General features: G+C 38.5%; 1 protein-coding gene across 3 annotated transcripts in view; it reads right to left on the reverse strand.

Moving 5' to 3' along the window:
* The window catches only part of b3gat1a (beta-1,3-glucuronyltransferase 1 (glucuronosyltransferase P) a), an 88423-nt gene extending 73569 nt beyond the window's left edge, over positions 1-14854 (reverse strand). For 2 of the 3 annotated variants that reach the window (XM_042743882.1, XM_042743881.1), the window contains exon 1: positions 14347-14854. The gene's annotated coding sequence lies outside the window, so the exon portion shown is untranslated. The remainder of the gene's footprint in view (positions 1-14346) is intronic. The other variant, XM_042743883.1, reaches the window with a different exon arrangement.
* Positions 14855-15207: the final 353 nt, after the last annotated feature.

Raw genomic sequence — 15207 nt, forward strand, 5'->3', positions numbered from 1 at the left:
AATCGATTTCGTACTAGTTCAACCATGTGCAAAATCACAGAAAGCCAGGGGAAATCATAAGCACACATTTTTATCTCACAAGTGTGATATTGGTCCTAATCTGCAGGATAAAATTTAGTCTGTTCATCTGCACTAAAGCTGCGTACGCACTGAACGCGACACTCAGCATTAAGATTACATATGGCCTCCTGGAAGCCATGTTACACTTTCTCAAATGATTTGCCTGTATAGTATAGATGGAGCCCTTTAATTGGCCATTGTTTTGACAGTCTCTCTCACTGAGTTAGGCTGATGAGGACAACTCTGTGTGTGCGAACGCCTCCTTTGGAGCGCTGTGGTCCGCAGGGACACAAGTCACAGACTGAAGCAATCTGAAAAATGTGCCCTCTCATTGCATGATGCTGAATAACTATTAGCAGCACTGGCCTTCTCACATGTGTTTAAAATCACCAAAAATGTTTTCCTTAGCTCAGTAGCATTGAGTGGTGTAAATGAGAATGTATCCCTTGCACCATTAGTCTTTTCTCTCATATGTCTGTCTAGTGTTCAGAGGTGATGATTCACCCCTGGTGCACAGAGAGAAACGGCCACACATTGATCAATTACACACTGCCTAATGACTGCCTGTTCCACACAATCCACGGCAGTAATGTCCATTGCACTGATGCTTATCTAAAGGATAAAACGTCTCTGTCTGATAAGGCGAAGGTCAGTTATAAAATAGCCATGGTTTTCAAGATTTAATGCAACTCTGAAATATCACAAGGCCACCTTTTAGGGGAAGAATCAAGGTTAAAAACAAAAAAACTACTTTTATTTCACACTGTTTTTCTCTGAACCAGGCAAATAACACTCTTTTTTCCCCGTAATTTTATTGAATTTGACCAAATAAAGACCTATTTGGACATACAAATGGGACATATACTGTATGTGTTTTTTTTTTTTTTACAGGTACTTTAAAGTCACTAAAACTGTCTATAAATATTGTATATACATGCATCACACAAGATTTATGTCAAAAATTCCTACCATGTTTAGTACTTTAAAAAAACATTAAATACATATATTTATCTGCAGCAACGCAGGTTAAAAGCAGCAAAGGAGACATGGGAAAATCATTCAAATCAATGTTGTAAAAGCTTAGTTAACAGGTCAATACGTGTTCCATATATATATATATATATGGCAGATCACTCTTAGTACTAAGCACCCTCCAGAGTAAAATAGCTCTTATATAATTTGCTAATGTGGCTATGGGTCAAATGACCAACATCACTCGTAATGACTGTAATAACCTGAATAATCTAACCTGATATGAAGCCATTTGTATGTTTATTGATTCTACACTGAATGAGATCCACAATTTCATGCTACATACTGTGTATTTTTTTTTGTTTTATAATGTGTGATTTCATCATTTTCATTATTGAAAAAAGAAAAGATTTTTATAGTTCAACACCCCCACCCCCCACCACTATCTGGTAACAGTGAAAAAATATCACTAACGTCTTAATCCAAAATCCAAGCTACTGTTTGACTCTCAGTAACCCAATAGTCTAAAATGAGTCATGCTTCCTGTCTCAGCCTACCATGCAGTCCTGATTATCCTCTTAAAGTGCCCCTATTGAAGGCAGGGAGGTTTAATTGGCTATGCAAATAGTTGGCACACCAGACTCATTACCTATGAGTATCGCAGTAGGCTCACGATGGGAGGAAAACTAAAAAAACAAATTGGCGTTTTCAAGCCTCACAAGCTTTTTCTCTCTAAATACAAAGACTCTAGATAGACTGTGGTGGGAGAAAAAAAATCTGCCATTCTCTTTGTTGCTAGAAGAAGTGATGGGTCCTTGTTTTGTAATTCCCTCTAGTCAGAGTTGGGTTTTGTAGCTCATTTAGAATGACTGCAGTGGTGTAAAAAGCATTGGGCCAGCACGGGGTGTGCAGGGAATCCCCATGCTAACTCAAAAGCTCACTGTCTTTAACACCGAACATTAGCATGTCAATAACAGCACAGTATGTTGCCGAAGACATAGGGGGATTAGTTTAGTACAGCAGAATTCCCACTGACATGTTTTCACTGCGGACAAATCAATTGGTTTAGATTGGAATCGATCTCAATTAGCATTTAAGGAACAACTGAACAGTGTCAGAGCCCACATACGCCTCGTCATTAAACCACATGAAGCCTTTCAGTCAACACATTCTTTCAAATCATTTTGTAAGACCATCCAGTGGTCTTGGCAAACTTTGTACAAACTATTTATCCAACAGAGTGCCATGTTCTCAGATGATCAAAAATTATTGTGTGATTTGACCCATAAAAAAATATGTTTGTTGAATCGCTGCACATGGTTTTCAAATCCCTTTATTCTTCCAACAATGGTGGCTCACTTCTCGGGAGAAAAATTACCACCAGCTGCTCAATCCTCCTTTGTAAACATAATTTGTGCAACTGATGGACCTTAATGGGATTTCTCAGACATTCATTAAGCTGCAATAGCCATTTCAAAAGCACATGTGCCCTGCATCTCAGCACGGAGAGACTGGACATTAGACACCGGTAAAAGTCAGATAAAAGATGCCAAGTGGAGTTGAACAAATTAAAGATGATAAGGAGCATCTCACTTTGTAGGTAAAATCGATAGCCAGCTGTGGGGGTTAAGTCGTTCTGAAGCTGTAGTTTTTGTTTAACCTGTGCAATAATGGAAAATAGACAAAACATACCAGCATATTTTGTTGTAGCATAGCTTGGTCTGTATTGTATAAAGATTTTATGAACCTCCTGCCACCCTAGTGTTCAAATCATCTTTGCTGACATTACAAAGCAGAGACACATAGTAACTGTTGCTATGCTTTCCAGGTCAGTGAACATTTTGGTGGTAGCACCCTTTTACAAAGCTTGGTGATAGATAGATAGATAGATAGATAGATAGATAGATAGATAGATAGATAGATAGATAGATAGATAGATAGATAGATAGATAGATAGATAGATAGATAGATAGATAGATCTTGTCTGTATTGTAATTGCTGATGATTAATATGGTGATTGTGTTTATGCTAATTAGAGGCAGACAAAAGGCACCAAGATATAGATATATAGTCTATATCAGCCCAATACATTTAACAAATAAATTACTTGATGCGCATCAAAAAGGTCATGTGACTGCATGTATGGGACGGCATAACTGGACTAACCAGCAGACCAATCTGAAATGTTGCTTTGGTCATTCTGAAATGCCTGAGCCAAAGTCTGTTATTAAAGTGGTTTAGTATAATTACCTCCCAAAACTGTCTTTCACGACTACGTTTCCAAACAGCAGGTGAACAAAAATACATGAAAACATTAAAGCTGCAAGCAGCGATGAAAGGACCCTCGCACCTGGGCTCACCACCACCTGGTGGCCATAGGAAAACAGCGAACAGCGGCCAATATGCTTGTAAAATCATTTATATGTGCCAAATTTCCTGCTGCCAACAGGTGGCACTATGATTATAACTGAATATTGGCATGTAGATGTTTTCATGCCAGGACTCTTACCAAACATGTGAAGTTTGGGGTAGATCGGACATTGCATGTTTAAGTTAGTGTAAAACAAGAAATTTCCTGTTGCCAGCAGGTGGCACTATGATTATAACTGAATATTGGCCTTGAGACATGTTTAGGCCAGGACTCTTACCAAACATGTGAAGTTTGGGGCAGATCGGACATTGCATGTTTAAGTTAGTGTGATACAAGTTATTTTCTGTTGCCAGCAGGTAGCGCTATAATTTTAAAGGGGGCCCAATCTCAGATTAATCTTGAGTACCTATAGAGTAGTACTGCATCCTTCATATCTCCGAAAAGTATTTAGTTTTATCATATTTATAAAGGAAAGATACAGCTTTACGATTCTCTCCGGAAAAAGCTGAGCTCCTGGAGGCATGCCGTGGGTGGAGCTAAAGAGTGACAAGCACTTGAACGCAGAATGCAAACAAAACAGACATTTGATGCCGTTTCACTTACCGTCTGCAGTTCTGAATCATGACCGGGATCTTTTATAGCTGGGACCACTCCATCTTTCAGTATCAAATGATGTGCAAATCCAGTGTCAAGCTGGACCTTGTTTATAAACTGTCCATCTACAAACACACTTGTGAAACTCCATTGCTGCCCTGGAACAACAAACTGTATCCACTGTTTGCATAATGCTGGGTTCTTTAGGAAGCTGAACAAAGTTATCTTTCCCTTACAACAGCTTCTTTGGAGACATTCTTCCCGAAGTCCAGTGCAGTGTTGCCACTGGATGAAGCTCGTTGATGGGCGCGATCTCGCTCTCGCTCCGGTCGATGCGTGAGCGGGAAAAATTTTTCCGGGGGAAATACCCATATAAGGAGTTTCGCCTTTACGTCATAAAGGGCCACGATCGAAAAAAAAAACTCTCCGGAACTTGTCATTGGTCCAAATTGTTTTTTTTTTACTTTGTCCATGCTTAGCATGAGAATCCAACTCTTTAACAGTGTAAACATCTCTGAATGCATGAAACAGCATTGTACCAGCCCTTTAACTGAATATTGGCCTTTAGATGTGTTCAGGCCAGAACTATTATAAAACTATTATAAAACTTTTATAAAACTTACTGTTTCATGGTGTTAATAGCATGCTTTAGCACTTAGTAACTGTTGCTAGCAGTGTTGGGTCTGAGTCCACCTTGTTGAGTCGTAGTTTTTAATCAGTTGAGTTTAAGTGGGAGATGTTTATTGATGTCTTTTTATATTAATTTTATGTTGTTACTTTTTTTATTTTATTTTATACGACACATGACATGGATTCGTCTGTATTTAAAAAAAAAAAAATTCTGCATCCAAAATATCCAAGTCCGAGTCCACCTGAGTCCACCCGAGTCTGAGTCCCAAGTCCAAGTACCTCAACTCTGGTTGGTAGCATGTTTGAGCATATTTCTAGCATGGCATATTTTACTGTGTTGCTAATAGTGCATCACAGTGTTAAACATGTCACTTCCTGTTGCCAGTAGGTGGTGCTAAAACTATAACTGAATATGAGCATGTCGATGTCTTCAGGCCAGGACTCTAATCAAATGTGAGGTTTGAGGCAGATTGGACATTGTATGAATGAGTTACAACAACTTCCTGTTTGATGGCGTTAATACCATGCTTTAGCACTTAGCTAAGTGTTGCTAGCATGTTTGAACATGTTTAGCACACAATGGCATATATTACTGTGTTGCTAATAGTGCATCACAGTGTTAAACAGCAGGTGGCGCTATGACTACAACTGAATCTTGGCATGTAGATGTGTTCAGGCAAGGACTCTCATCAAACATGTTAAGTTTCGGGCAGATTGGACACTGCATGCCTGAGTTGCATCAACTTCCTGTTTCACTGCATTAATACCATGCTTTAACACTTAGCTATGTGTTGCTAGCATGTTTTAGCATGTTTCTAGCATGTTGCCAGCCTATTTAACACTTGCTGACACTTTTTAATATGTTGCTAGGAGTCCATAACAGTGTTAAACATGTCACTTCCTGTTGCCAGCAGGTGGCACTATGACTATAACTTAATACGGGCATGTAGATGTGTCAGGACAGGACTCTTATCAAACTTGTTAAATTCGGGGCAGATCTGACACTGCATGCCTGAGTTACAGTAACTTCCTGTTTCACTGCATTAATAGCATGCTTTAGCACTTAGTTAAGTGTTACTAGTATTTTTTTTGTGTGTGTTTCAAGCATGTTGCCAGACTACTTTACACATTCCTAGGTGTCCATAACAGTGTTAACCATGACACTTACTGTTGCCAGCAGGTGGTGCTATGACTATAACTGAATTTGGGCATGGGTATGTGTTCAGGACAGAACGCTTATTAAACGTGAAGTTTGGGGCAGATCGGACATTGCTTGCCTGAGTTACAGCAACTTCCTGTTTCATGGCGAAATATCAAAATTTGTCAGGCCGCCAGGGACACGCCCTTTGACTAAAACTCACGATCTTCGCAATTTAACGACACTGTTACGACCCAGGCCTCTGTGGCTCTCTCCGACGGCCACCAGAGGGCACCTTCACCTGAGTACTGATATTCTCATGGACTACATTACCCAGCGGCCCCGTACCTCAGACTAAACACCACCAGGTGTTCCTCATTCTACGTCATTGTACCAAGAGACTTTTTTGTAGGTAATGGTGTGCTACATGTGTGTACCGATTCGGGCCCAAAAAATAACATGACAATGTTTATTGCATTTTATCTGAGTGCTCTGTGGTGCAAGTAATTTATTATATATGAAAAAGACCAACAGTGGCTCGTACTGCGGCAAATTAACTTTTTCTTAGTGATATTTGGTGGCAGTTTATCAGAAAGTGATGATTTTGTGCTTTTCGTCTTGCTGGATGGAAACAGTGTTTTATTCGCAAATGTTTTATGTAATATTTAAATTTTAAACTTTGGATGGAAACATAGCTAATGTAGCTAATTCGAGTGACCAACTTGAACATGAGTGAAATCATGGTTTTCACCCTTATGTGTGAATTCTCATTGAAATTACTGGATTTCACCTGCGAAATTTCACTGTACTTTAAATGTAAATGCGATCACACTTAAAAAGTTTGCAAAAAAACTCCCTTTTTTTCTCAAAAGTTGCAAGTGTGAGATGCTTAACATGCTCTGCTGCTTGTTTCTATAAGGAAAGAGGGTCACAGATCCACCAGCCAAGCATAAGCAGAGTTATTTACTAGCTATCTGTGTTTGTTCAAAGAATGACATATAACTGCCTTCTACTGACCACGTCTTTCCTGCATAGCAAAATCCATTTTCTAATCAGATGCATTTTACAGCTCAGCGTCATCATACCAAAATATCTTACTGCAGAATGCCGCTACTGACCAATCAGGATGAAATATTCCAGAGAGCCATGTAAAAAACACACATACTTTCTCAGGGCAGTGTGTGAAACACCAAGCCAAGGCAGAAAATAGATCAGCTCAAAGTGAATGTGTAAGCTACTGCGAACCCTCTGGCTCATAAGGATGTCTGTACACATTACTAATGTTGTAAATTTCACCATGATCACTGTGATGCATAACCCATTTGGGTCTGCACAATATCTATTTTTCTATATTTGAACTGGCTCACTCAAACTGTGCCATTGTTCATATTGAATTAAATTCCATTTCGCTACTGGAGACCTTTATTCACCTCCCGGAGTTGTGTGAGACATGTTTTTTATTAAGGATGGGTGCTTTTTATTTCACTTCTTTTGGACTGATGCACTGCAACACCCGCTGAGTGACATTAAACAGCTTGAAAGATAAAGGACCATTTTTAATATAACTCCGACTTGGATTCGTCTGAAAGCAAAAAGTTATACACACCTAGGATGACTTGAGGGTGAGTAATTTATGGGCTTATTATCATTTTTGGGTGAACTAACCCTTTAATGCTGATATTGCAATGTGTCATCATTTACTTCTTTATCATGAGTTTATGTGTGTACTGTAGTAAAATTACCAATCCAGGCTCATTGGCATGTGGCTGTGGCAAAGTTTTTGCAAAAATATATTACATTGCTTCTTGTGTATTTCACAACACTTACATAGAGAAATGTTTAGTGAGTGGCGCTAAAACACAATCAGTTTTATCCAAAACAAAATAAATTAATCTGGAAATGTTTTGTTAGTTTGGGTGTTATATGAATCGCCAAAGTTCGGTAATGAAATCCAGTCCAGTGAGGGGCGCTACAAGCTTAACGGTTTAGCATTTGAAAATAACCACCTACCCTAAACCGACAAAAGCAAGCATAAGATAAAAACACATTTGCAGAAACAAACATGGCATTTTAGCTTGCTTAAAATGTCCAAGGGTGGGACCTCTTTTATTGCGATTTGAATTTCAAGGGTAGTACCAGGTGAGTTACAGAGCATTTTTACTACATCAGAAAAGCCATTCATGTAGAAATCCTTATGAGATTCAAACTTTAAAATGTATTAATTTGAATTGAAAATAAGTCTTTTTCAATCAATAACCTGCCTCTATAATCATAATTTGTGTGAAAAGTTGTTGTAAAGATATGTTCATAATGTTCATTTCAGCTGGAAACCGCCTTGTGTGTGTGTGTATATATATATATATATATATATATATATACACACACACACACACACACACACACACACAAGGCGGTTTCCAGCTATATTTAAAACATTTATAATAATTTATTATTATATATATTTTTATAATATTATTTTTATAAAAACGTAGGTAGGCATGTGTTTTTAATTATCCTAGGTTGAAAATAACACAGTGGCCAAAATTAGATCATTTTTGGCAAGCAGCTATAGTATAGAGTTTGAATTAACCAGCATTAAAGAGCGATTTAAGTTATTCATAGTGAATACAGTATCTTTTTTTGGCATATTCACATTTGAGTAGCTCAAATAGTAATTGAGTCCCTACCTCAACGTGAAAGAGCACGATTTAATTCAAAGCTAAGGAGGCTGAGGTTGACTAAATCTATTTTTAAACTGATAATTGAAGCCCAAGGCAAGAGTATAGTGTCATCTTATTGATGAAGCAGTGTTTAATCTCTGGTTTAATATCTTGTTAAATCGTTAACATACTAAATACTATCTAGTTTCATCATTTTATCTGTCAGAGACATGCAAGGTCCGTTACAGGTCACGAATCCTGCTCAGTGAAAACAAAACCCAGAGGCAGCTGAAAGCAGCATAGTGTCGCATTAGACACTACCCAGCCAGCCAGTTGACGCTGATGAGATCTGCAATGTTCTGTCCAGATTATTATACAAAAGAAGAGCAGTAATTCATAACAGCATGCTCGACAGCACACAAGAGCTTTAAAGAGGCTATCTGTAACTACTTTAACTAGCAGGTCATTAGAGAAACTACTACAAAAAGCAACCCGATGACAAACACAAAACCTCTTTCTGGAGTTCAAGTGGTTCTGCTGCACAATTATGAATACTATTTTAAAAGGCAGGTTTGTTGCATTGTTATATATTAAATTTCACAGAGATGAGATAATATAACATGTTGATCAGCAAGAATTACTGTGGCACTAGTAAGACCATGATTAATCGAATGCTGAATAATAATAGCATTAAGTCAATAACATCTCACAATGATAATGAGAAAATATTTCATTTAAAATACGTTTTAATCAGTTGAAATATTTATTAACTATAATATCATTACTATTATTAATTAAAAATAATTGCACAAAGTACAAGTCATATAATGCAAGAGGTCAAACAACAATGGGAATTATTCTGTATTCAGCAAAACTGAATTTCCCAAACAGCAGCCAAATCATTAAAGCCAAGCGCTTTGCTGTGTCAATCCTGTTTCATACTGTAAGAAAGATATGACTGAAGACTCAAATTAAATATGAATGCTCTTCCAGAGTCCAGAGATGAAATGGTCATGGTCACTATGTAGTGAATCTGCAGGATTAGAAAATCTGATTGGTCTCAGATATTTCACAGTGCTCGTATCGTGAGCACAGCAGCAGCTGCTGTTGAGGGACTGGGGGCTGCTGCCAGACGGAACAGCACAGGTGGGGAGGGGGCTCTATGTATTACTGCTGTTCCAGAGGACGCACACGGAGGACAGATACTTAGCAGAATTAGATTTACTAAAGGGAGACTTTATTGTTTTTAAAGGTCATTTGCTTATTATCCCCTCATGGCTCTTGGTGCTCCTTTTGCATTCTCATCAAGAACGCTGTATAGTACATAGTGTCTTTATAGACATTTATATGGTATGGTTCAGACTTTTCAGCAGTAAGAGAGTAAGAATAGACAGGATTTGTGCTCTGAACATTCTCTCCACTTAGTGAAATCACTCATTTTAGAGACAGTTCATGCAGGGAACATTCAAGGATTAAGTCTTTCTCTCTCTCTCTCTCTCTCTCTCTCTCTCTCTCTCTCTCTGTGTTTTATTCTACATATAAGACAGAAATCTTGTGTTGTTGCATTACCTGTTTCTTCAGGATTCTAATTGAACTACGTTTAGTGTTGAAAGGTTTCAATTTTTATTTTTTTTTTGAATGCAAGAACATGACCTGTATGAATCATTCGTGACTAATTTGATCTATTCTGGTAAACATGGTTTAGAGAAAAAAATATTCCTGCTGAAGATGCACAGAATTAGCTGACTGCAGAATTAGCAAAAGTCCTGTACTGGTCAGAGGGTATGAGTTTGCATAACTTTGCATTAAAGCATTTTTTTTTTTTTTTGCATATTTAAAGGGATACTCCATCCCAAAATGAAAATTTTGTCTTTATTCACTTACCCCCATGTCGTTCCAAACCCGTAAAAGCTTTGTTCATCATCGGAACACAATTTAAGATATTTTGGATGAAAACTGGGAGGCTTGAGACTGTCCCATAGACTGCCAAATAAATAACAGTGTCAAGGTCCAGGAAAGTATGAAAAGCATTGTCAGAATAGTCCATCTGCCATCAGTTATTCAACCGTAACATTATGAAGTGATGAAAATACTTTTTGTACAAGAAGAAAACAAAAATAACGACTTTATTCAACAATTCCTCTCCTCTGTATGTGGCTTACGTTCTTCTGTGTCATTTATTTACGCTTTAATTTGAAAGAAAACAGCACATCAATGCAGCGCGTCATTTTCTTTTCTTCGTGTACAAAAAGTATTCTTGTCGCTTCATAACGTTATGGTTGAGTCACTGATGGCAGATAGACTATTCTGATGATGCTTTTCATACTTTCCTGGACCTTGACACCTGGACCTTTGGCAGTTTATGGGACAGTCCCTTTAATGTTAATGTTGTCAAAAAGTAATGAAATATCACCAAGGTAACACGTCAAAACTTTATATAGTAAGAAAATAAGATGGATTAATTGGAAAAATTTACACTTTAAAGGATGGTTTTTCAAATCTATTTGACTTTCTTTTTTTCTACATATCATAGAGGAAAAATTTTAAAAATCAGCAATTGCATATAAAAGGGATGGTCATTCCAAACCTCAGTGGTGTTTTTCTGTGAAATACAAAAGAAGATATTTAAAAAAAAAAAAATGTCTTAGTGCTTTTTTCCATATAATGAAAGCCGCTCTGACTTCCATTGAATGGAAATAAATATTTAAAAAATATATATTTTGTATTCCACAGAAAATGTTAAACATCTTTTGTACAGAATAAAGGAGAGTAAATGATGCATGTCAGTCGTCTTATGATGGTTGTTCACTTCACATTCACACATACACGCAATCATTACCTTACATAATAGGATCCCGCCATTACTGTACAGCTGCCAAAAATCATTTAGAAAAAGGTGAGCCATATACAGCATGAATAGATGAAGTTGTCTGGCACATGGAGGGTGGGTGGCCACGTGAGACCCTCACTGAGGAAATATGGCCTGGCATTCGCACTTTAGCTTCTTAGCTCTTCTGCTACTATGAGCCGAGCTCTTCCGGGGGTAACAGCTGCTGTCCCTGGGGGTGTTATGGTTCAGTAATGGGAGTGTGTTTCTGTGTGTGTCTATGAATGCACGACTAAAGTGGGCCAGAGATGGCAGCCAAACACAAGCTCAAAGCCCCACAGTGCTGAATTCAAGAAGGCAGAATAACAGCCCAGCCTGAGGCCTGGCAATCTGTTTTCCTGCCTTTTTCCTCTCTTCCTTCTTCCCTATTCTGTTTCTCAGCTGTTCATTAGCCGACCATTGAGAGAGAGCTATGGGTGTTAGCGCTCAACTTCGGGCACCGCGAGCTGGTACAGAGCAGATCTGACCATAGCGGTGTGTAGCTCTTTGTGGTAGTGTCGGGATGAATGAAGTATGCAGCCATGGTAGTGCCACTCAGGGAACAATTGTACTGGTTAATATTCATGGCATGGAGATTTAGATGGGATTGTGAATTGCTTTATAGTCTTTCAAGAGCTTAGAGTCCCTCGGCAAACTAACCTTGCCTGTGTGACACGTGAAAACTGTTTTTTATGTTTGTTTTCCTGAGCGAAACGGGACATAACACTTGCGGTTTGAAACAGAGTCTTCGTCTATTACATGAACAAATCGTACGCATGTGAGCAAGAGGTGTGTAAACTTGTGTGAAAGTGCACACAAGTGTGTGTGAGGGAGGGCAAGAGCGCCTGCAGCAAGCAGCTCCAGCAGTGTGCTTTCAAATGCCTACGTCAGAACTGTTTTCAGCAGAAACACTGTGAATTTCACCCGCAGGACTTTTTATTTTATTTTTGAAATCTGCTTTTGAATTCCTTGCAGCCGCACTGATTTGTCTGAGGAATAGAATTATATTGTTGACTTGTATTGTTTGTCCCTTTGCTACTCGAGTGCTCTGTGATCACACGAGTTATGGTTGGTCATTTAGGGGTTTTATAGATTACTGTGTTGAATATATAGTATGCATGTTTTGTTTGTGGGTATTTAATATTGCTGAAGGTGAAATACAAGAGCTCAGTGCTATGTACTGACACCAGTAAGCAGAGTCCAGGCTAAAAATGTTCCCATGAGAGAGACAGCATAACAGCAAAGTTCATCTGGTAGTATAGTTTATTACATACAATGTAATATACTACAATTATATAATAATATTTTAAACATCAGTTTTCTCTTACAAATGAGCTTAGTTGTGTGATTTTTATTATATTATATTATATTATATTATATTATATTATATTATATTATATTATATTATATTATATTATATTATTAACATTTTGTATAGATACTATTTTAAAGCTACTGTTTTAGGTAATGTAGACTTACTACGTTAACTGGTGTAGAAATGATTGGCAATAGTAATTCAATGCTGGTTAGTGTTAATGCAATTCTAGTTGTGAAAATAATCTATACTCACTATAGATAAAAAAAAATTAATAAAAAAAAGAATTACAATGCAACAAGGTACCAGTGGATGGAAGAAGTCCTCAATAATGACAGCAATCTCACATTCAGGTCTGTATCCAATCTCATGTAGAACAGAGCGCCTGCTTTTTATGATCCAATCAATTCCCAGTTCAATAAAATCAAGTTGTGCCCCATTTCTCCCATTGAAAATCCTGTTTCACTAGGGAATACATCTTATTAGGCAAGTGAAATGGGTTGTGAGTGCCGTTTCATGTTAACTGTGGTGTCTATAATGATAAAGGACAGGACTTACTTTCTGTGAGATTTTTGCTCAAAATTCTGCAATTAAGATATGTGACAAATAAGATTACTTATAACATTACTTCCCTTGTATGTTCTCATTTCACAGTTGCTAATTGTTTGTCTTTTTGATGGCACAACAGGCTCATTGGAGCTAAACTTTCCAGTAAGAGTTGCCCAATCTGTTCCTTAATGTGGAACTCCATCCCAGACGCATCCTCATAGAGATGTACTTTCCATTGATATTGCTACTAATGGCTTCATATTCCTGCCCTGGAGCAGCACCGTTCCTGCTCTTATGTAATGATTTACACATTTAGCTACGGTTGTTATTGCTTCAGCAGCTGGCAGAGATGGGTTTTACACAATAAAAGAGTGTGTTGATGGCACTGACTTTGTTAAAGCTTTCTCCATCTAATTAGCATCACGCTTTTGCTAAGCACTGGCCGTGCATTGTTCCCGGGGTTGTTTTTCGGCATGCGGGGTTGTTGTGACACTGGATCAGGAGGGGGGAGGGGCCCTAAACTAAGCTGTTAATGACTGAACACTAATACCCAGGTGTAGATTAGAAGTGGCAGAGCTGCATGGCCGCAGCAGTGAACTGGCATTAGTGTTGACACTTCTTTGTTATGATACGTGTGTGGTTATCTTTGCATCGCAGATAAGACATGCATATTAAACTGCCACTTATTTTGTCTAGATGCATGCAACTGAATATAAAATGAACCGCAGACAACCTAGATTAAATATCCTTAAAGTGGTGAGTTGCAATGTTAAAATTCCTACATTTTAAGTCTAAGCTACGTACATTATTGTCAAGAGATCCAACAGAAGCAAAACAGATCCATACTGAGCATTGACTCATGAATATATACACAAACACGACTGTTTCCCAAGGTTCCCAGCTGGTGATTGAGTCTTTCTAGCTGACACCACGGTGCTCTTTGAGCTCTGTACGGATTACGAGTGAATCTTTTTTTTTCAGGCTTGCCTCAGGTCTCTGTCACAAGCTCATCTCCGTGTACATCTTAACATATGCATGGCTTATTCTCCAGGGCTCATCCACGCAGCCGTCTCTCTCAGTCGTGAGATAGAAACAGCAGTCTCAGCCTCTGTTGTTGCTCATCACCACAGAATCTGTGTGCCTTTTTGTGTTGTGCTCTATCACAGAATAGACAAAGAAGGTTTGTCTTACCTTACGTAGATGCAGTTATTTCCACCACATGCTGCTGCATGCTTCATTCATTTAAAAAAAAAATCCCTCCATCTCTCACTCTTTGTCTTTGTGTGACTCGCTTGATTTCTTGTTCTCCTCTTCTCTTATTTATTTTTGGTCAGAGCAACCCTGGATTTGTTTGTGCTGTGGCTTCTGGATCAAACTGGAAACATGGGCTGTAATTGGGGACGAATCTGTCGGGAGATCTCCCCCGTTTTCCTCTCTTCCCTGTCAGACGTGCTCTCACTCAAGCTCACAATCCAAGAGAGAGGGATGTGGGCAAGACCCTGCAGTAATGGTGTGATAATTTGCTTGGTGGTTGTTCTTCGTCTCTCCCCCTGATTTCTCAGTCTTCATTCAGTGTGGCGGTCTTGGCTCAGTCGGGCTGTCAGAACGCATGGAGACACATCTGTGAATGTGTTTATGTGGCTCTAACGTAGCCTCTTTGGCGAGGCAGAGACCCCCTCCTTGCTCAAGATGTGCTTTCTAATGGCATGTACCATTATGGCTCAGAGCAGGGTGGGCTGTGAGGGAAGGAGGGAGAGAGAGATTGTGAGGGGGTAAGAGGGGAAAAATAGGCTTGGTGGACAAATTGAGTTCTTGGTTCTGTGCATGAGTGCATGTATGCTTGTTGTTTGACATGTCTTCCTGTCATTGTACATAAAACAAAACAAGGGACATTTTTCTGTGCTGTAATTTATACATGAAGCTTTTGTAAGTCACTGCTGTTCTTTGAACAAATAGTGAAGTGCACACATATTTGAAACATGCACCACTATTTAAAGAGATATTTCACCCAAAAATTTAATTATTTATTCACCCTCATGTAATTCCAAACCT

Source organism: Cyprinus carpio, chromosome B18 (genome assembly GCF_018340385.1).
Source record: "Cyprinus carpio isolate SPL01 chromosome B18, ASM1834038v1, whole genome shotgun sequence".
Lineage (NCBI taxonomy): Eukaryota > Metazoa > Chordata > Actinopteri > Cypriniformes > Cyprinidae > Cyprinus > Cyprinus carpio.